The sequence below is a fragment of the Zonotrichia leucophrys genome, chromosome Z, assembly GCF_028769735.1.
Source record: "Zonotrichia leucophrys gambelii isolate GWCS_2022_RI chromosome Z, RI_Zleu_2.0, whole genome shotgun sequence".
Taxonomy (NCBI): Eukaryota; Metazoa; Chordata; class Aves; order Passeriformes; family Passerellidae; genus Zonotrichia; species Zonotrichia leucophrys.
This window is the reverse complement of record NC_088200.1, coordinates 44441003-44463380: the sequence shown is the minus strand read 5'-3', so window position 1 is coordinate 44463380 and position 22378 is coordinate 44441003. Positions and strand designations below refer to the sequence as shown.

At 36.8% G+C, this 22378-nt stretch overlaps 1 protein-coding gene across 2 annotated transcripts in view; it reads right to left on the bottom strand.

Moving 5' to 3' along the window:
* SH3GL2 (SH3 domain containing GRB2 like 2, endophilin A1) overlaps positions 1 to 22378 on the bottom strand; it is an 86402-nt gene that overhangs the window by 48506 nt on the left and 15518 nt on the right. The gene's annotated exons all lie outside the window — the stretch shown is intronic.

The following is a 22378-nucleotide window of genomic DNA, read 5'->3' as shown; positions in this document are numbered from 1 at the left end:
TAATGCAGCAGTTGCCTTAACTTGAAGATATGAATTCTTTGATTTTATATAAATGTATAAAAAAATTTAAATTAAATAAATATTTGAAATTTATAATAGTATGTAAGTTTATAATAGTATGTAACCATAATGAATGTATCTTTAATAATAAATTGCATTTCTAATAAGTTATTTGCAATCTAGAATTATTTCTGAAATACTGTCTCTATTGTTAAAATACTATGTAACTGTATTTTAGAGACATAAAAACATAAACTAAACCACATAAACCACATGCATAAAATTGTTTTGAAGATAAAGAAGGTTTTATAGATGCATTCAAAAATACAAGAAATGGCACACTTACATTTTCTAAGTAACTTTAATTTAGCTCCTAATATGCTCTCTGCATATATCATTAAGTATATAAACTTTTACTATTTTTAAACTAGTTGCAGTTTCGTTATCATTTTCTCATTCACTATACAGAATGGGCAGCATTACTTTAAAAAACTCATGGGTTTTATTTTATTTCTGCTCTACTGTGCAATCTGTACAGAACTGTCTTACAATAAAACCATAACCTGCATAAAGACATCATATTCTTCATAATATCATTTCTAACCATATTAATTATTACCTGAGAGCATGTTTGAATTTATTTTGATAAAAACTCTGTAGAAAACCCTATTTTTTAAAATGTTTGCTAAATAAAATTCTGGTATTATTTTAATCTGGTGTTTATACATTGACAAACACAGATGATCATAAACACCTCTGCTGTTATGTACAAAGCTTAAACCCTGCTCACAGAATTATTTTTTTTTTTAGCACAGTAGTAGCGACAGGGGCTGCAGAATTTCACTCAGACAATTCTAACTGCATTGCTGAATACTGATGCTGCTCAAGAGAACATCAGTCATCTAAATATTGCCTTAGTGAGCCCCACATGTCCTCAGGGAAAACACATCTTCAGAAAACGTGTCGTAGTTTAATTCTGAAATACTTAAAGATAGGTATCACAAGACATCTCAATTATTCCAAATTACTGCAGTGAGAATTATGCAGTTAAAGATCAGTACAATTCAGATGGGGTTAAAACATGTCCATTTACTTGTTTTACAAAATCACCAGTTCTAAGTGCAAAGGATGATCAGAGCAGAAAACAGAGAAACAGAAAGAAAAAAAAAAACCTGAGAAATAAGCAAAAGGGAGGAAACCAAGAAAAGAAGAAAAGTAAGCAGAATGTGAGAAGAAAACTGAAAATAGAAAGCAATAAAAAGAATAACTCACAAAACAAACCCTGTTTAATAAACCTTGCTTGCACAACAGTGTCTTTATCTACTGTTTGATGGAACAAGCACAGCAGTGACAACTAGTTTCCTGAATTGCAGCTTGCAGCTAATTTGTTGCATGACCTAGAAAAAGTAGTCTGTAATGAAGTCATAAGTAATTTTACCACACACATCAATATTTCATCCAGTCACATGCAGTGTACGTCCAGCCACACAGCAACAGACCCTGTACTGCACCCCCAAGAGTGAAGGTTGTCATGGCTACTGCTACTTCAAAAGTCTTGACTTCTTATGACTAACATCTTATGTTTAAAAATAGTATTATGACAAAATATATAAGAGATAAAAAATACATCTTTGGGCATGGTGCTATGAAAACACAGTAAAAATATAGTTCTTTTTTTTTTTTTTATTCTAAACCACTCACAGACATACAATATAAAAAACTTACTTGGATTATTTCTCCATATCTCTAACAAAAGCACTTAATGTCCTTAAAGAGACACAATTTATAAAATCCTGATGGAACACAGGGAAATTAATGTCCATTTTTAATAAGATGCCCTCTAAATTGAAAATTACCACAATTAAAATAGGTGGTACTGAACGATCTGGTTGAGGTAACAATTTCTTACACATACAAGAACATCTGATTGATTTTTTTTTTAATGCCATGCTGAGACTTAATGAGCTTGTGAAAATCTTGTCCAATTGAGAGCAACAAAATCACAACTAAAGTAAAGCTAATGGGAAATAAAAAAGGGAAAAAATATATTTCCTCAACTATGTTGCTTTCACTTCATAGAATGGGAGTACTTTATTCTATTTTTGGCATGAGGACTCAGCTCTGCTTACGCAAGATGAGTCATGGGGATGTCTCCCTTATGGAACTGCCAATTTTGGAGCCTTCGTTACCTTTTAATGGAATACGTAAAAGCTTGCTACTCATTACAACACTGAGGTACATTACTCTGTCCTAGGTCTTGACCCTGATTTACCTTCAACTCTTTTCAATGCACATTTCTTCCTCTTAAAGATATTATTAGTGCATACACAGTCAGTAAAATGACGGTTTAGAAACTGAGAGTTCAATTTCCAGCTGAAGTTCTGTAAAACTCCATCTCCTGTGATACCAATTTCAGCTGCACTATTTCTGCATCAGTTGAACTCTAACAAAGTCTCAGTTGGAGAGAACCTAAACCCACTTTTTAGGTTAGGCTGGTTACTATTTATGCTATTTTATTCTTGTTCCTTGCTGAAATTTTTCCTTGCCTTACCTGCTGAAGGCATATTCTGCAGAACAGTGAGTAAGAGCTGTGCAGAAGCATTTCTGTGAGTTTTGGGGGGCTACCTGTGAGTATTAAAGGAAAGGTCAAGACATTTCTTCTCTGCTTCCTGGTCTGCAGTGGTTTCCAAACCAAAATCAAAAGGATTATCTAGCTCTAAGAAGAGTCTGTCTACCATATGTGGCTGCAGTATTTATAATATTTAATGGGATTTTAAACTAGCTGAGTTAGAATTATTTAAACCAAACCAAACCAAAACAAGCCTTTCTTAAAAGAGAGTATGTTCCAGAAATATTGTGGATCTGTGACTATACATATATATAATTTGCAGCAAGTTTATACAAATAATTATTACTCAATGGATGCACAGCACAAAACTACTAATCTTTGAAACATATTCAGATACTGTGGCTGCTAGCCATCTGCAGTAAAAATTGTATTTCTTATAGAGATATTGAACATCAACTTGTAGAAAAGCCAGAGAGATACTACGCAAAAAAAGAAGATGGACATTTTGAGGTGGAAACAAATCAACTGGGGTCAAGGTTTTGTTAAATTTGGTAGATCCATGTTGGACTTTACAGGAAGGTCTACCAGAACCATCTAACTTCAGCATTAAAGGGCTGAAAAGCAAGCTGCACTTCTGCATATGATTAATGATATGATTAATGATATGATTAATGGAATGATTAACCCAAAAAAGCAGTGTGCTTTTTAAAAAATGTTTGTACTAGTTGCTTTTTAAAGCTGTGGAGACTTGAAACTATCGCATGCAGAAGCTATGTTTCCTTTCTTGTTTTGTTTTCTTCTGGTTTAGGAGACAATGCCCCAAAGGTGCAGCAAAGGTTTATTTCTTCATTGGTTTAAGACTCTTAGCATCTTGTATCTTGATAAATTTTAATACTTACACATTTTAATTTCTGATCAGGATGTTGCAGTTACCAACTATATCAAAAGGGCAGCCTGTTCAGCATACATCTAGCTTCAGATTGATCAGCTTCAATAAAAGCTAGCCTTGTAAATGCTCCTGATACAAATAGCAAAAAAGAATCCCAAGACCTAACTTCAACTGCTATTCCTGACTTTGGATGAAGGCAAAGGGTACAAAGCAAAGTTGATTTTGGCCTCTAATGTTTTTTACAACTTCAACAGCACTGTGCCAAGTTCATTCATTATCTTAAATGATCATGTGGTTTTTGCTCCTCCCATCAGTAAAGAATACCTTCAGATGCTATTGAAATACTGTAATAGGGAGTTAAAGCATTACTTTGTAAGAATATAGAGCACAGGTCGTGAGTGATAGATCACAGGAGGAAGAGGACAGCAGAGAAACTGGGTCCAGACACCCCATGGGAATACTGAGATATGGAACTCAGGCCTCCAAAGATTGAATTTGCCTTTACTGCAGTTACCCTTAGCAACTGCAGTGTGATTATGCAGCTCCATCTGGTCCTAGTGAGAGTAACTGCACTGCAATGTCCCCTTACACTGTCTGGCTTGGGTGCTACTGTAAAGTGCAATACAAGTTTCTGGGTCCCAAATGTCCTACTGCAGCAGGAACACCTTAGCTGCTTTTTAAATCTCCTAAGACCATATCAATATAGAGATACTGTCATTCTCAGAATATCACCCGAACAAATATGAACAAGGGACCCAAAACCAAACCCACATCTTCGGGACATATAAACTAACCCAGATACTTACTGTGTAACAGATCAGAGGAGTTTGCATCCTAATTAGCTGTGAATGTCCTGACAAGGAACATCAACAAAATAGTTTTTCTTTCCAGATGCAATAAATCTGGACAAAAATGTGCCAGTTCATACTGGCTATTATTGGTGGTAAAGCTGTGGGTAGATCTGCACTTACTCCACAAAATATGCATTTTCTTGCTAGTATGCACAGCTACATTATCTTGTATTAAAAATGTCAAGAATTCAACTGAGGCAAACTGTCTCAGAAAGAGATAATTTTGGCCATGGTCCCCTTCCTCATTAAAGAAAAAATCCTTCCACAAAGCAAAGTGGTGCAGCAGCTGGAATTCACAGACAGGAGCAGAATGCTAGCGAACGTACAGCCCAGGCAAACTGCTGTCCTTCTCATCTAAACCCAGAGTCAGCTTCAAGGATGCTGACTGCTACTTAGCTGAGTTTTCAGCCAGACAGCAATTTGAAATACATATTGAAAGGTGTCCTGGCCATCTAGGTAAGCCATCTGCAGTCTGCAAGTGTAGGGCACTGTGCTTTACATCTCTCAAAGGACCTTGTACTTACACTGGTGTGATATAGCTCCCAAAGACGTCTTGCTCAAAGGAGATCTGATGTCATCACCTCCTCTCTGAAGGATGAAAGATAAAATACCTGTTTCATGATTATTTCTTAATGGGTCCATATGGAAATATGTCACTCATCATAGTAGCCAGTCAAAATGGAAGCCAGTGCTTGAAGAACAAATGTAATTCATTTAAGATAATAATACAAAACCACAACAGCAGATATTCTTTCGATACCTACTCACTTGCATTTAAAAGATGAGACAGAAGATGCTTTTCACATTTCCCATAAATTTCCTTTTATTCTGGAGTAACACACTCAAAATACAGTGCAACAAGGGAAAAACAAACACTCTAAGGACGCAATGTACAACAGCAAGATGTGAAAAAGCACCACTTTCTCAGTCTTCAATTTTTTTCAGAAGATAGGTATTTTAATTTTTCCTTGAAAGGGAACAGATGAAATCTTTCTGCTAAAGACAGATCCAAAAGAAACTGAATACTTATCAAGACTCCCTGACTGCATAACATTATTTGCACACCATGCTCTCCTTGATATTCCATGTGATAAAATTACTCAATTGACTTGTTTTGGAATATTTGGTCTCTTTAAAAAAAAAGGTAAAAATTTAGTTTCTGATAACAGGTGTTAATACTCTCCAGTGATCTGCAGAAACAGAGACATAGTCTTCAGTTACACAGTGCTATGTCTTCATCATAAGGCAATTCCTATGATCACAGTCTGTCTCTGCCATGCTCAAGTAGCACAATCTGTAAGGGGGGGTGGACATTACTCACGTTCAATTTCAAAGAGACTGATTTCTTAATGAGTTTTCAGTGCCACCTATTACTTCATTTCAAATTCATTGATCCAGCTCATGATAATTAAAAAAAAAACAGAGACAAGAGAGTGGTCTTTCTTTCATTTTTTGAATGGTTATTTTTAGAAAGTTTTAAGGTAGGAGCCAGGTTCAGAAGTCATAAACATTAGAAAGAATCATCCAAGTTGGACATATTTTATTGCTTCTGTTTGTTATGGATGATATACAAATAATCAAATGTAAGGTTAGGTACTTGCAAATTCTATTTTTTTTAAGCAGGTAGGGAGATAACTGGGTGTCAAGAGCCATTCATTGCTCTGGTTCTGTCAGGGACACGAAGTTTCACAAAGTGCAGTTTCCTTCTTGGAAGATATTTCTTAGAATTATATTCACTGGGTGATTAAACTAAATAAACATAAAAACTATTACAGAATTTAAATAGCACCTTGACATTTTTAACACAAGCTGTTCACTTACACGCAACGTCTGTTTATTTGGAAAGGAACAAATGCGTTTGGACATTTTACCAGGGATCTTGACTAATACAGATGTAAGTAGCTGAGAGATAATCACACCTCCACTTACATTCTTATGTCTATCTCATTCCTCTGAAAACAGATTTTATGAGGCCCATGGTAGTCTTTAAATAAAACTTCTGTAAAAGTGATTCTGTCTGGTGCTAAGTTTATGCAGCTTAACTGAAACAGTGATAAATGTGCAGGTTGTCAATGTGATCATGACAACAGTATCAGAACAGAAATTTTTTTAACAAAACCAGGAATTAGTAACAGTACTTCCCTTTTCTTTCCTTCTCCATATGCAATCTCTTTAAACTGACAGTTGAAACATTATTAGCAACATCAATTTCCCTTTTAAGGTCTTTACAAGTCCAGGAGGGTAAAACTAGCATGCTAGTAATCTTTTTGTCATTAACCTATTCTGCTTTTTAATTCTACAGATGAAACTCTAAAAGCAATAACTACATAACAAGCATTTTCTCTGCCTGCACATCAGCAGCAATGATATACCTTTGCTAAGCAAACCATGTTTATTAGGGTTTTCTACACACACATAAATTAATCTCAGTAAGGCTGTGTCCAAAATCCTGAGAGAGCTCTGCATGACCCATTTTCCCACTAAAAGCATTAAAAAAATAGCTTTTTATTTTATTCATTTAAAATACATATCCCATAAAATGATATTTGCACAGGAGAGCCAAATAAATAGCCTACACCATTGCCTCAGTTTCCTTATCTTTGAAAAGAGATAAAAATCTTTCAGACACTGTACCAGGAGGCACTATAAGAGAAAAGTGCTATTGCTCTATGAAAGAGAATTGGTTTAATTAAATCTCCCAGCCTCCTTTGATCCATTTTCTCCAAGTTTCTCCTCATTTTTTAAAAACAGCCTGTACAAAAGTGATTGCATGTGATTTCTAGAACTTTGCAAAGTCGTGCAGCACTTTGAGAAAAAGAGGAAAAGCAGTTGAGTTCTACTTCTGAGGCGTTGTTATACGAGCATGATAAAAGAGCATAGGAGATTATATATATATTCTTTGTTTGACTGTTTGACAGACAGGGTACCTTTGGCGTCACAGGACCTGGACACACTAATGCATATTCTGTAAACTGACTTCCCTCCTTGTCCCCCTGTCCTGCTCATACACAGCAGCAGATGTCTCCAGAACATGTTTGACCTTATTGCTCTAAATGCACAGGTTTAACTGTAGCCAGCTGGCCTAGGACACAGTCAGCACTTAAATATTGTTGTGAGGAAGCCAAAACATTACACTTCCTTCCCCCACACTCCAATCCTCCTTTTCTTACAGTACCTACTACTAAAATCTGCTTGCTTTACCTCTACAGACATCAATAGGCCCTAGTGTCCTGTGAAATAAATTGTTTATAATGTTTTGCTGAAGAGGAAAATGTACTGATTCACTCATCTGGAGATCACTTGAAGCTCCACTAACACCCACATGCACCAGAATGAGTTCAATTTTCAAACTACATTTTTTTGTTTGCTCTTCCCGCGTGTTATCTTCTGCCTACCACCATAGGGCTCTATTCCATTTGCAGCTTTCCAAACTCCCAGAGAATGTTTAAGGGAAGGGAGTACAGAAAAAAAGTTTTCATTAACTGCGCACAGTTATGGTTTATGTTAGGTTTTTAATTATAACACTCACCCTTAAGACCCTTAGCAGAGTCTTGGTTAGTATTAAATTAAAATTTGGTTTAACAAAATTTATATGGCAGCAAAATAACTTAAACCAGAGATTTTACAAATATTGACTTCCTGCCCTACTCTCAGTCCCTTGACAAATCTTCCAAATCCGATATGGAGAAACCAGGTAGGAGAAGATCACATGTCACAGCCATGTTTCCAGTTACTCAAAAGATCACTTTGTTTGTAAGATCTGGTTCAGAAATAAGGTATAATGTTCCCACTCTGGTGACTGAAAGACTGCTAATAAAAACAGGAGGCACAGACAATGAACATTACTAGTCTTAAGAGGAATTCTCCCATTTTCTGAATGCGTGTTTCAGGCCCTGGTAAAAGAACTGGTACAAGGAATCCACCACAAAAAGGAAGATGACATTCCCAAGGTGAGTATGAGACCAAATCTTCTTACTGCATGGAAGGCATGAAGCATTGACTAATTCAGTCAGGTAAGAGTCAAGTTTTTTAAACCCTGTTCTTCTGAATTATAAGCAAAGTGCACAGCTAATAAATGGCCTAAAGCTTAGAATTCAGTTGGTTTGTTGTAAAAACAGAACCAAAGTCACTGACAGACTGTTGTCAATAAATTAAAGAGTAGGTGGGACAAGGTTTTAAAAGCTGGTAAATTTTGCAGGCATTCTGGCCTGGGAGAAGGCAGAATAGAGATTTTCAGGATTTAAATTTTAAAATTTTAGAGACATCTTTCAGCTACATCTGCTTTCAGATACAGCCACAAAGGCAAATGGCTTCAAAACACGTAACATTACTGTATGTCCGTATGTACTGCAGAAGAGAATCTGTCTGAATTTATCAAAATAAGTCTGACATTTTTTAGTGAGAAAAATCACTGCATTTAGGATGTCAAAAAAATCCAAACAATAAAAGACAATTTTAGCTACCTTACAAACTCAAACTCCAACTGCACTGTAAGCATCTCCTAATACTGACATGCAGCACCTTCACAAAACCTAGCCAAGTCCTATTATGTAGAGAATTTCAAGATCCTTCCATACCCTCAGAGAAGGGTAAACCTGTGCAGGAATAAAACTGGCTTATAAGTTAATGATCTGATGTGCCTGATCCCTGATGTGCCCCAAATGAAAAATAACAGATGGCTCTTTTCATTACTGATCTTTGTGCCCATCAATGCCTGAGCACAAGCTCTTCAGTCAAAGAAAACAAGACTGACCTTACTCTAAGAAGTACCCAAACATCAGCTGTCAGGCAACTGTGGCTGACTCATCTTCCAACTGGAGGAAGCAAAAGTGACATGATTTCACCCAAAAGAAGTGATGGTCGATTGTCCAAGACCAGTGCAAACTCATCCAAACAGATGAGGAAAAATCAAAGGGGAGCCAGCCTAGTGACTGAGACAGGATTTTTTTCTATTCTTATTCCTCAATACCAAAACACCCAGAGTATCTATTACTTCAGGTCTCATTGAATTTGTATTATAAAACATTGTGTTTTATCAAATTCCTATGAAATCCTAAATTTTTAGTTTATGCTTAAGTGGACAGTTTGCTCTATTAGCAGTTTGAAAGCAGAATCTTTACCATCTCATATGGTAAAAGAATTTAGATGAGAAAGAGAAAACTTAGATGGACCAAGAATAATAAGCATTTAAGCCTTGAAATGGAATATATAACAATATAAGAAGCTTCACTGCTATGAGGCCATTACGATGTATCTTCTAGTGAGAAATTCAGACTGAAGAAATGGTATAATAAGCAGATGAGTGTCAGATACAGGAATGAATAGGTGTGATAATTTATTTTAAGTAACCCAAAGGTAAGCATTATCAGAGTGACTCGTTATAAGCATAACTACAGACCTATATGCATCCCAGCTAGCAGCTGTCTGCTTAATATACCAGCAAACAAAAAAACTTGAAAGCTTTTAGTGAGACAAAACATGCTAGTTTGTAGTGAGACAATGATTTACTGTGATTTACAACATTTTATTCAGTTTATTTTTTTATTTGTTGAAATACTGCCATCAGCCAAGCAATAACCTCCACATCACTTTCTCCATAGCACATTTTTATTTTGCTGGATAAAACTCTAAATATCTCAAAACCATACCTTATTTGAGTCCAAAAAGTTAACTACTTCATAACAAGTGATGGATCCTCTGATATAACTTACAAGTATGGTTAAGTCATGTTCTCTCCTAACAGAGTAGCTATGGCAAAAAGTTTCTTATTGTAGAGTGCAGAGATCTGTTCTGGAATACGCTTAATGTTTCAGACTTTTTCCTCCTTTTTCTTAACTCAAAATAAACATCTACCAAAATCTCTAAATGGTAGAAAGTGTGGATCTCAAAGAAGCCTAGAAAAGACTATACCAGATGATATGAGGATGTTTTGCATCTGTAAACTTCACAACACTGCAGTAAAAATGTCTATTTTTTCCTTGCTTTCCAATTATGATTTCTGTCTGAATAAAAAGCCCAATGAAATAACTGCGTCTCCAATGACCCTTTAAAAAATAGACAAACAAGAAAACAAACCCAAAACCAAAACAAACAACAAACCAAGCAACAACAACAAAACCCCTACAAAATTAAAAATTAATGATAAAAAGCACAAAAGGTTTTTCTGTAGTTCTCGAGAAATACAAAGAGGCTCAGGCTTAGTTGTATAAGCAGTTAAAATTACTTATCTAGCAGATAAACCTTGCTGTATTCCCTAAAGTTTGCACAGTATCATTGCATTGTGTTACATAGTGAGGAATTTCCTTAGTATTGCTTCTGTATATATTTTTCTTTGCGGAAAGTGGTAAAAGACTAATTTTAGAGGTACAGTGGATGACATCCAAGTAGTAATGCAAAAAGGATTTCAAGATGAACAATCGTCATCACACTATTTTTACAAGTGGGAAAGTGGGGCAAAAGGTGGATGATTTGGTTTGCTCTTGGATATTAAAGTCAGGAGCATGTTAATAATAGATTCAGATATTAAGTGCTGGGAAGAAATTTTTCCCATTAGCTGAGGTTCTTTGTTACCTGTGTCTGAATAAAGCAACAGATAGATGTATCTCATGGCAGATTTCAAATCACTTCATCTGGGCAATTTAAATAATTCTGTACTCAAAATAAGACTACATCCCCTCAAAATACCCAGGTTCCAACAATCAAACATGCTTCCAAGCACTGGAATACACTTGACCTGAGTATGGGAATGCAAAGGTGAGAGATTTACACACTGACTTTTTGACTCTTGCAGGTAAATCCAAAGCCACTGTGTAAAAGAAAAAAATGGGCTAGTCTCTTTTTATGTCTCTGTTTCTGTTAGTGTGCAGAAGATAAATGCAGAAATTACAGGATGGCAGACATTGAACGACATCTACATTACACACTATTTTAGCAGCTATTATGTTTTAGGAAAGCAGACATGACACAGTCATTACTTGCCTGCATATATTGAGAAACAAATCAGCAGCAAGAAAAAGAAAATACAGTAAAATACTATGTCACAAAAGTGGTGTTTCCACCACATTATCAGGTGATTTAAACTCAGAGCTGCGTGCTCTTGGCTAAATAAAATGTCCACAGTTTTTCTCAGTTACTAACTGGCAAGGTTTTACTGAAACAAATTTATCTGCTTCCTGTATAAAGATTGATAAAAGGCATTACTCTGCAAAAAGAAAAAAATTTATTAGTTCTTTAATTCAAAGGACTTAATTAAGAAGTGACATCTACATAATTTTCAAAGTATCATCTTCATCTTTCCTTGTCTTGAGACTTCCTAGTAGACTGAGGAATGAAGCTACTTTTCCTGTCTGATAATTACCTTAAAATTTTCTTATTAGCATCAAATCAAATATAGTCATATCTTTACACTTTTCTAGGTAGAAATCTTGAAAAAGGTATTATGGTGTCCTCAAGAAATAAAATCTAAGAGCCTCATACAGCCCCACCTTCTCTGGAAGGCCCTTTGAGCACAGTAATCACAGCATACCAGACCATACCCATTTTCACACAGCTTAGTCCCACAAGAGAACTTAGCCTATGGAGGAAAAAACACGTCTGAAATATACCTCCTGGAGTTAAATTCCCTGAAATTTTCTGATCATAATTTTTTATATTTAATATAGGAAGTTAAAATTCTACTTAAGAAGCTGACAGTTCCTGTCAAAGTGAAGATTACCTAGTAGTTTTATTTTTAGGAAAAATAAAAAACTTAAGCAGAAATGGAGTTCTACCACAAGCATGTCAACTCTGCTTGTTTAATCCCATCTACGAGCTTGACTGAAGATGGTCTGTGAATTAATTTCCAGAGAAGAGCACTCACTCTCCACTAAGTGAGAAAAACAGAATTCTGCACTCCCACCAGCCCAAAAGTCCAAAATACAACCTCTATTCAAATGCTGGGGGGGGGGGGGAACCCCAAAACAACCAATATTTCTTAAAGAAAGTTGTTTGTGTCTATAAAAGAGACACATCCCAAGCTCTATAACCACCATGTATTCCACCAAGTAAAGGACAAAAACTCTACTACCATAAAGTAGAAAACCTGTATGGGTCATGATCTTCTAACTTCTCCTCTGGCTATGGTTTTAATTAAGAAAAACAGAAATTAGAATCCAAGAAAATAAGAAGGGAAAACATCCTCCTGTGGTCCTGATTTATATGCAGGTTAAAACTTTAACAGAGTGGAAGAGTCAGACTTTGCCAACAACTAGAAATCATCACGAACTGATAAGGGACTGACACGCAATCCATACAGTTCCTGCTATAAAACATAATTTCAAAATGAAGCTCCATTGAGAAATCTAAAATGAAGACCAACCATAGGAAAAATCCTTTCAAGATATTAACAGACAGGAATTTAGGAAGACTACAGAAGCCATTCTAAAGGAATGTTCTTTTAAACTGCATATTCTGCAGGTGAGATATGAGATGGTTAGAGGAACATTATTCATACATATGGCAGGTTCCACAGACTCAAAATTAAAAACAAAAGAAGTTTATACATTTTTGAGTCTAGAAAGCATGCAAAATTATTCTAAAACACGGACTTTCTGGAACTCCCCAAAATCTATGTTTTAGTTTAAAAAAGAATCACAGAAATTATTTGGAGACAATGTTGCATTTTGATACCAGTTGACACAGAGAGGGAAGGAAATGTCATCTTTAAGACATTAGTTTTCCGGGAATTTTGCTTTTGGCTAGTTGCAGAGATTTCAAAGTTTTTCCTCTCTTTTTTCATCTTCTTTTTTTTTCTTTTATATTTTTTAAATAAGCACAATTTTTAAGAGTTTAATCTCTAAAAAAAAAAAAAAATTAAGTACCTATGAAGAGGGCACATAAAGAAAAGCTTTCAAGATGAGTGGCAAAATCATTACACATCAAAATCAGAAGGCAGTTGAATCAAATTCACCTATTTGGCCCAAATCAGTAATCAAAAATTACTTTTTCCAGTACTGTGAGGCACATATCAGAGTTTTGCAATTTCCTTTCACAGCCATGGATAATCCCCAGGAAGCCTTTGCTGAACACATGCTTATTCCAGAAGCTGCAGCAGTTAAATAACCAGCTAAGACAGCTGGGTTCAATTTAGGTTGCGGATTACCCATACACGCAAAAAGATAACCACTGTAAGGCTGGTGAAAGCCACAACTGCTGCCATTACTGAACCCCGTTGCTATGTCCAACTTGAGGAATGTTTAGAACATTAAGGAAATATTTCTAAAAGCCTACTGTTTTCCAGTGGAAAAAAGACATTATTTCTAAATAATTCCTTATCAAAAATAATTACTATTCTTAACATCCATTTTAATCTCTCTTGAGGAGATTAAAAGCATAGAAATTTTACATTCTCAACTTTTGTAGAGCACACCTTGTCTACATTTTACTCTGTAACTGATTGATATTTGCCATCTAAAATTTTTATACACGGGGAATACACTTTGTGAAGGAACAATTGTTATAGACAATGGTGTAATTTTTTTTCTTATTTAGATCAAAAATGTGTTCTGGCAGGAAATGGGTTTACTCGAGACACATCCCAAGCTCTGTAATCATCATGTATTCTATCAAGTAAAATACATGCTTCCAAATCTATGTACCTCAATTTTCTAGCTCTCTCAATTTTAATGCATATCTCATCCTTTCCTATGAGAAATCTCAAGTGGTAAGACACTGGCTTACACAAAAACAGCAGAAGATTCACTGCCATATTTTAAGTGGGATATTTGAAAAAAAAATCTTTATTCAAAGTACAAGTCCTAGAGTTTGCTATGAGTCCACCAGCTTTTTATTAAAATCTTCTCATTTCTGATTTTAGTGAGATTTTTCTTTCAGCATCTGAATACAGTAAGCAAGATACCATATTCTGCTGAAACAGCTTATGGTAAAAATTTGTTCATTGATTACTCATACTTGGTTCCAAATATTTTCCACATGTCTATCTTCACTGGACATTTAAATTTATTGAGAGTCCACTTTAGTGCATAGTCTACATCCTGTCACAGAATATTTTGACATGGAAAAGTCAAAGGAAAGAAAGAAAAAGTGGCAATACTGTTGCAAGACTATCCAACTTCTCTATTGCAGTCTAATTTATCTGTAGAAATTATTTACAAATGCTGGAGTGACTGATAAAACTATTGCATGGCTAAAGCAATAGTTCCACACAAAAATTTGGCTCCTGTAACTTGATCAAAGCCTACTTAATGGCACCTTTTCTTATATGGACAGAACATTTTTGTGACATCTTGAGCTTCTTCTTTAACTTTTCACATCTTCAGTGCTTACTCATCTTTTATCTTGTCATGATAGCTACTTTTGGAATATCTTATTCGTAAATCTTATATCCCCATGCTTGCAAACTGATAACTTGTATTCAAAGCATCAATTAATAAGCCAGTACCCTAAGAATCAGAGTACAGAGTCCATGAAAAGTTAGAATGTCACTTTAGTGCAGTTGCAGTTTGCAAAGTTTTGATGTATTCATGTATTCAGAAATGGAAACAAATAGTCTTTCCTCTATAAATTAGTTTCTGGGTCTGAATCTGAGAATCATCTAAATTACAGAATGATAATAATTTTTATCACAAATTCTTACTTTTCATGTTTAAATTCTAGTAGCACTTCTCTGGAAACTATGATTTTAATAGCATCTGTATAATAGAAGCTTTTCAACACAGGAACATTCTCTTTCAAACAGAAAGTGGTATATTCATAACATAAATAAGCACTTAAATCACATCACAGAAAGCTCACAGGTAAGCCTTCAAAGGTAAGCAATTAACTTCTATTTAAATATTGTACTTTCCCAATGCATACTAGCATTACAGCTATCAAAATTTCATCTGTCAAAACCTGATGAAAAGAACTTCTACAAGATCTGAAAGCTTTTGAAACACTATTCACCATCTATAAGTAGCTGCAAGAAGGGCCACTGCTCTATCATTGCTCATGGCTGCAATGGAAATAATCCTGGGAGAAATAAATGTTTGGTGCACACAGGTAATTTGTAGACTATTGGTTAATTGGCTCCATTGCAGTAGTGGATTCTCAAATTTTTTGATCTTTCACAGTAGTCACATTGGTATTGTGATCGGTGGCTGAAGCATCATTTTCTACTAGATTAGGAACAGGAGAAATTACTCAAGTGAATGGCAAGAGCCACCAGATTCAAAAGGACATTGTTAAGGTTGATACTTGTATTATCACAGGACCAATTAGGATGGAAAAAACCTGATTGTCCAACCTCTAACTGAACACCACTATGTCAACTAGATCATGGCACTGAATGTCACATTCAGTCTTTCCTTACACACTCCATCATCTCCCTGGGCAGCCCATTCAATGTCTGATCACCCTTTCTGCGAAGAATTTCTTCCTGCTGCCCTACCTAAACTTCCCCTCGTGTACCTTAGAACTACATTCTTTCCTCCTGTCACTAGTTGCCTGGAAAAAGAGGCTGACCCCCACCCAGGCAGTAGTTAGAGAGACAAGTCGCCCCTCAGTCTACTTTTCTCCAGGCTAAACAATTCCAGCTCCCTCAGCCATTACTCACAGGACCTGTGCTCCAAACCAGCTCCATTTCCCTTCTCTGGATACACTCCTGTATCTCAGTGTCTCCTTCCTGAACTCAGAGGCCCAAAATTGAACACAAGATTGGAGGTGTGGCCTCACCAGTGCCAAGGACAGGGGGATAATCCCTTATCTGCTCCTGCTGGCCACACTTGGTGGTACAGGCCAGGATGCCATTGGCCTTCTTGGCCCTCTGGGCACTGCTGGCTCATGTTCAGCTGCTGTCACCAGAACCCCCAGATCCTTTTCTGCTGGACCACTTTCCTGTCACTCTGCCCCAGCCTGGAGTTGTTGTAGCCCAAGAGCAGATCTCAGCACTTGGCCTTGTTGAATGCCTTGGCGCTGGTCTCCAACCTAAACAGGTCCCCTCACAGAGCTTTCCAGCCCTACAGCAGATCAACACTACTGCCCGCTTGGTGTCATCTGTGAATTTATTGAGGACACACTCGCTCTACTCATCCAGATCACCAAGGGAGATATTAATCAGGACTGGGCCCAACACTGATCCCTAGGAAATGCTGCCAGCGCCTGGATGCCAAATGAATGCAAACTGAATTCACCAGCACCCTCTATGTCTGGCTATCCAGCCTGGTCATCTTAACAAAATGAACTTGTCATTTTCCAGGACAGTGCTGTGGGAGACAATGTCAAAGACATTGCTGAAGTCCAGGCAGACAACGTCCACAACACCCACAGCCTCTTCCTGATTATCATTATAGTACTGCTAGGCCATAAGATGCTGTGTTTGCAAGAAACGTATTTCAGAAACAGTGATATTACAAAAGGTATACAATCATAAGGCAGTTTGTATCAACTTGGAGAAAAACACATATTGAAAAACATTTCCATATACAAGCTTCTTTCAGGAAAAATGTCTTAAACAATATCCAAACAGTATACTATCATTCCATACCTGTTGTTCTTTTTCCGTACCTATTATTTTCTTTCTTTTAATAAGGAGCAAAAGTCTTCTAAGCAGCCTTTGAGTACCTTAAGGAAATACTAAAGTTGCCTTAAAAACTAGTGCTTTACAAAGAAAATAAGATATATAAACTGCAGAAGGAATACAAAGTTTATAAATACCTACAACAATATCTGGTTTGAGTTCACATTTATTAAACAGATTTTTTAACTGTCAAAGAGCAGTGCTTATAAAGCACAAAGAAAACAGCTTAAAAATTCTGTCAGGGTTAAATTTCAATAATAATCTTTAAGTTCAGCTTTCCGAGAATTCAGCTGCTCGAGGTTTTTATTACTGAATACTGTATCAGCTTTTGGTAAGAAAGATGATCTTAAATATTTTTAAATGGGTCTCACCAAGGTACATGAAAGTTTAGGAATGGCAAAACACTGATAACAACTATTTCATTTTCACTTTTCACATTACATGTATGTAACATTATAGCTTAAAAAATAAAAAAGGAAAAAAGGACTTATTCCAGATGCCTTGGCTTCTTAAGAGTTGTCCTTAGCGCCTTTTATAAAGACCATGGAAATGGACGAGCTGTTTCTAAACAAATGGATAAATATGGGCCATGGCAATAGTGCTATAGCATAAGCCCTGCACAGCCAGCCCAGGACCAACTGAGACGGCAGCCTGTGTTTGTGGAGCATTACATAACCTACAGATAAGCCATAAAGAGCTTATCATACCCTGTGACTAAATACAATCTTAACATCCTATCAGAAAAATCGAGAGAATAAAAGTAGCTTGTACTGCTTTGTGATCTGACAATAAATCAGTTCAGGAGGGTAGGGGACAAGGCTGCCCAATAACAGCTCATAAGCCAGAATTTCTCTGGTCAGGAAACCTCCTGTACGCTATCTGCTGCCCATGCCTCCCGGGACACTGCATTATATAACCACTGTAATACTCTTAAATGAACTGGAAAAGGCCAGGCACAGGGTGAAGTGTGTCTCCTGTGCCCCCCTTCTCCCTCAGTGCTCGTAACTGATGGTAACTGAAATTTGTTAAGTGGGGGCCTGAACCGATGCTGTGCTGAAGTCACTAAGCAGCTCCCAGCTGCCAGGCAATGCAGTGCCACTCCCCATCAATCAGCCCCTGCTCCCTGCTGCCTCACCTCACACCAAACACGGGCAAAACTGCAGTGCAAGACACAGGAAATAAATCTTATACAGGCACAGACATTGCAGGCACCAGAGGTGTCATCTTTAAAACTTTCCTAGCAATGCTGATGTGCTGCTCAACACTCTAAAGATGGACCAATGTGGGTCTTCGAGAAATGAGTTTAAAATATTTCAGAATGGTTGCTGTAACTCCTAGCAGGAGAAAATATGTTAATTAGGCTACTGACACAGCCTGAACAGCATATCTGACTGTCTGGAGATGAGGATGCTGACAAACTCTTTACAGCAGAAATATGTTTTAAGAACAGCTCATCAGGAATTGAATGACTTGTGCCTCTTAGAAACACAATGGCAAATTTTTTTCTGTTGTCAGTATCCTGGCTTGAGCCAGAGCCACAAAGAGTACAAATTTTTTTTGAAGGGATGAACAGAATGAATCAACTCTGATCCAATAACAATGGCTCCTTCCTATCCTCTATCTCTGCATCATGCAAACTGACAATAAACCCAGACAGGGAGCCTACAGATCCAAGATTAACCTAAACCATCTTGCACCTTTAGTGAAGGATGTTCCTCATTTAGTCACCCAACAGTCAGCCACAACAGTAATCACCATTTAAGCAGGAGTCAGAGCCAAGGTTTCTGGCTGAGACTGTAATAAGACTTTCTGTTTAGATGCATATTAACTGACCACTTAACACTGAAAAAGTGATATTTTCATTTCAAAAGGTAGTCTTGAATGTTCATCCATTTATAGCCAGAAAGGCAAAGAGAGGCAAAGTAATGCAAAGAACTCCTTTCACTTTAGTGACATCTTGCTGGAACCAGATAACTGCAAATTCCCAAATGCTTCTGCTTCCAAGCAGATCAAGAGATAGCAAAGATAAGGCTCTGTAGATGTTTTCTCTGTATCCTGAAAATTCCATGTCTGAACAGCAAAGTGTTTTTAACTTTCTATGCCTTTGCAAGAGTGTGAAGTTTGAATGGAAAATAATATTGAACAACTCACTTACACTGACCATGTCACTGTTTCCCTCAGGGAGCCCCAATTCACACAGCTGTTCAAAGCACTAGCCACACTTGTAGTCAGCTCCAGTTTGCTACAATATTATTATGTCTAGGTAGACTTCTCAAAAAGTTTGACTTTTCTTCTCTTAGTTCATGATGTTTCCTGCTAATCAGTACTTTTTCACCGCGTCCTCATGACTAGTGTCAAGGGAGTTCAAAGGAAAGATGGAACAGAGAAAAACAAGACAGCAGTTCCTTGAGTGTCCCTCTTTTAGTGGACATTCTAAATGTATCTGAATGGAAAAGTAATGTAAAATAAATAGTGTTCAGCTGGAAGGAGGGAAAAAGTAGACTAAAGACAAACTTCTTCACAGAGAACTTTTCCTTAGGCTGAAATAAACAAAAGCAAGAGCTGAAAGTAAGCAAAGCTTCTTTGAAGGAGAGGTCACAGGGGAGCAACATGCTCTGGGACTCCAATACATAGCACATTCTATTCTGAAAACCACGGATTTGATGGGAGTGCCAGAACAGGCATCAGTGTTTCAACGTCATTGATGTCTGCACAAGGAAGCAGAAAACAAAAAACAATGGAAGACTCAGTTTTCAGATCAGCAATGTTCTGGGGAATCCTAGAAGAAACGTGTTCTTGAAATGTATCACAGACAGGAATCATTAGCATAATGGTGCAAGTTTAAGGCCAGTATTGGCTTTTCTGCTGAATATCTTTTGCGGTGATTTCTCAATTGCCAAAGCTCAAAATAAAAAGCTCATATGTTCATAGTCTTGTCCATAAAGCCAACAAATCAATGTACATTACTTTACTGTCTCTTTGAAAACTGCTGTGACAAATGTGGTAACCTTTTCTAGTGTTCCTCTACCTTTGGACTGCAATAAATCAGAGCTCATTTCACTTTTACTTCGCTGATAATTCCTTTACTTGGCATAGCAAGTACCTAAATCTCAAGAATGCACACTGAGAATTAGGTATTTTGAATATGACTAAAATGTCAAATGGAATTTTCTATATATAGTTCAATTACAAAGTCATTACTCTTTTATGTTGTTGAACATTCAAAATTCCCTGCAAAATATTTCCATTTATGTCTTAATTAGATATGCCATTCCTACAAAACACAGTTATTTTGAATCTCCCATCCAGATCTATCTGCTTTCTTCAGATTTCCTCTGAAGAATTTTCCTCTGCATAGTGGAGCCTTGAACAATCCCTTTGACAGTGCTTGATTCTGCAGAGGACTCAAAGGAAGTTTACATTAATTTACCAAATTAAGTTGGATTGGGCCTGTTGCAGAGTAAAATGTACAACAGTCACTGTGGCTTAGCTGTGCTGTGGCATTTTGATAATGAGCATCACTGACTGTCTCAAAGGCTGGTATGTGTCAGAACTTTAGCTATCATCACATCACAAAGGCACGGCACTCTTATCACACAAAAGAAGACTCTTATTGAAAGACTAATTGTTATCTAAATAGTTTGGACTATACAGTCAAAACTATTTGTCTATTACCACACATTACTCATTTCTTAACTAATTGTTAACTACTGTTTCCTAAAGTTACTTGCGTGAATGTAACACTAAGGGGATTATTGTGGTGTGTCAGAAGTTCCTATAAAAACTGCAACCCTATTTGGAAATGCATCAGCATTTTTCCCCCCTCAAAACAACTGAAAAAAAAATGCATTTTTTAATCTCAGCATTTGTGTTTAGAATGTTTTTAATACAGCAATCACAGTTATTTATCAGTGCCACATGCTAATATTTCCATACTGGTACAGTGACCCTTCATTCGCTAGAGCCTCCCTTTCCCTCTGTCACTGAACAAAACCCGACAGACAGAGCATCAGCAGCTGTCTGTCTCTCAGCACAGAAAAGAACTGAAATACTTTTCTTTTTATAAAACTACTTTATAGGGGTCAAGATTAGCACAGGTGAGTCATCTCTGCAGTGTTAGACATAGGAAAACAATTCACACAGTAGAACTAGAAGAAGTGAGATTCAATGCAAATTTTATAGACAACTCAGGAAAACTTTATTTGACAGTCTTAAGTACTGAATAAAGAAGTTTCACGCTCTGTTGTGAATACAAATAGTTAAAACATGTTATATTATGGAGAGGATGCAATGTACAGCACTTAATGAAAGATTCATTATGCATGATTGAAATACCATCTCTCAGAGTAGCCTGCTGGACAAAATGTCCAGCACACAGCTAGGAAAGTCTATAACATGCTGGGTGAGAAATTGACTGATGGCTAGATGGGTACTAAATCACATCACATCAGGCTAGCAGACAGTTACCAGTAGGCTTCATGGGGCTCGGTTTTAGGGCCAGTGCTCTTTGATGTTTTTATTTGAAATTACCTGGACACAGAAATCAAAAGTCTGTTAAGTACTTTGCTGATGTTACCAAAGGAGGAAAAGCTGTGAACTTCCTCAGAGGTGGAGAGGCCTTACAGAGAGATATAGATAAAACTAGAGAGGTGGGCAATCATCAGCTACATGAAGCTGAACAAGAGCAAGTGATGGATTTTCTACCTGTGATGGGGTAATCCAGGTTGTATGTACAAGCTGGGGGACAAGAGCCTGGAAAGCAGCCTCATGGAAAAACAAGAGGGAGTTTGGATTGATGGCAAGTTGAATATGAGCCAGCAGTGTCCTGCCAGCCAGGAAGGCAACTGGAGTGTTCTGGGGTGCCTCAGGCACAGCATCACCAGCTGGGCAAGAGAAGTGATTGTCCCTCTTTGTGCTGGTGAAGCCTCACCTCAAGTTCTGTGCACAGCTCTGGGAGCTCAGCTCAAGGAGTGTGTCCAGAGGGAGGTGACCAAGGGGGTGCAAGATCTTCAGAGAGACTTAAAATGAGTGGCTGATGTCACTTGTTGGGAAGGTCATTATCCCAATGCCAACACTGGGAAGAAAAGACCACATATTACACTTAGTCTGTGGAGGAATTCACTTTGATTATGAAATGTCTGTGATTTTTATATTTTGAAATCCTGCAATTTCATTTATTATTTTCATAAAAGCTTCAGAACATGGAGGCAAACAATTTACTTGAAAATTTCTACTTAATGGAGTTTTAAACTAAACATTTAGCCCCTGAATTTCTTGAAAGGTTTGGAATTGTCAAAACACAAAGTTTCAAATCAAGAACAATGCAAACTCAGTCTGGTATATTTTTTTAAATCATGCTTTTAATTCAGCTTCTCAGCATCATAATGGCCCTCCTAAAGATTTTTAAATGTTCACAGCTGATTACACTATATATGTAAAAATAGTACTGCTTGTCTCATTAAACTACTATGATTTTCTACTTGGATATAAAACATAAATATTAATTATCACTTCAG